General features: G+C 34.6%; 1 long non-coding RNA gene across 1 annotated transcript; it reads right to left on the bottom strand.

The window, feature by feature from the left end:
- Positions 1–201: 201 nt before the first annotated feature.
- LOC131382836 (uncharacterized) lies at positions 202–1,265 on the bottom strand. The gene is made up of 2 exons (XR_009212414.1): positions 1,202–1,265; positions 202–511 (listed from the first exon to the last, which is right to left on the bottom strand). It is a non-coding gene; the product is annotated as an uncharacterized LOC131382836 (long non-coding RNA).

Here is a 1,265-nt window from a genome sequence, read left to right as displayed (position 1 = left end):
TCGCTTGAACCCAGGAGGCGGAGGTTGCAGTGAGCCAAGATTGTGCCGCTGCACTCCAGCCTGGGTGACAGAGGGAGACTCTGCCTCAAAAAAAAAAAAAGAAAAGAAAAAAAATTGTTTTCCTAGTATACGTGGTCTGTAATGCCAGTGGTATGTGGCTGAACTGTAAGTACTCTCATGTAAAATAATCCTTACCAAAGATTGTCTTATTTTTTATTGTAATTTTCAGTTATATGTTTTTAATTGTTAGGTTAGACATATGCTGTGATTGCTATAGTTAGTATTTTTTTATTTTCTGCACAGGTTATCAGTCATGTTCCTTAAAATAAGAATAAAGGCGATTTGATTCTTTGAATCTGAGTTGCTCTAAAAATCCATTCACCTTTTCATTGACTCGATGTAATTTGAAATTCAGCTTAGACTCTTGATGTCACTGGAGAATGTGAAGGGTTGCATATTTATCTTTAAGGTTCTCCGGGAGAAACGGCGTTTAGAGCAACAGATCATGGATCTGAAAGTGACAAGCATTTTAGAAAGGTAAGTTTAAAAGAGAATTGTTCATGTAGGTAGTTTTGAAAGATTTTTTAAAGTTTTTACTTCTTTGGAAGATTTTAAAATGATAACATCTCAGAAGCAAATACAAAAACATCCAAGTAGAGATATTGTTACTAATCTTAGTGCAAAGTACAAGGTATTACGTGGCAGTTCTGGAAATATAATTGAGAAGCCCATTTCTTTCACATATGTTCTGTGAAACATTAGTTTCGAGGGTTGTCCCCAAGAAAGAGTTGTGTTGTTAAAGTGTGGGGGGAGAAAGGCTCGTTTAGACAAAGCAAGTGGACTTCTTTTCTTTCCCTAGGACTTCTCATACTGTAATATACTCATGCACATTGTGAATTTCCAAGGAGTCAAAGCATACAGTGGTTTCCCAAATTATTTATCAACAGAACCCTTTTGCTCATGGAACATCGTATAGGGACTAGATTTCACTTTGGGGAAACTAGAAAGGGAATAGGAATTGGGTTATTAGGAAATAAATCAATTCCCTGATATTGATAGTTAACAAAGTTATGTATGGGGTTATTTTTGGTATGTTATTTTCAATACATATTCATTAACAAAATCCGTATGAAAGTTATAGGAGAATTGCTGAGGTAGAATAACATACTTTGCTCTGTATTTATAATACTCATATATTTACCTGACGTTTTCTGAGTCCACTTTTTTCATTCTTTTGGAATTGGTAAAATAACTGATTCCTTGAA

The sequence above is a fragment of the Hylobates moloch genome, unplaced genomic scaffold, assembly GCF_009828535.3.
Source record: "Hylobates moloch isolate HMO894 unplaced genomic scaffold, HMol_V3 SCAFFOLD_15676, whole genome shotgun sequence".
Lineage (NCBI taxonomy): Eukaryota > Metazoa > Chordata > Mammalia > Primates > Hylobatidae > Hylobates > Hylobates moloch.
Note: the sequence above shows the minus strand (reverse complement) of the source record. Positions and strands in the feature narration are given on the sequence as shown.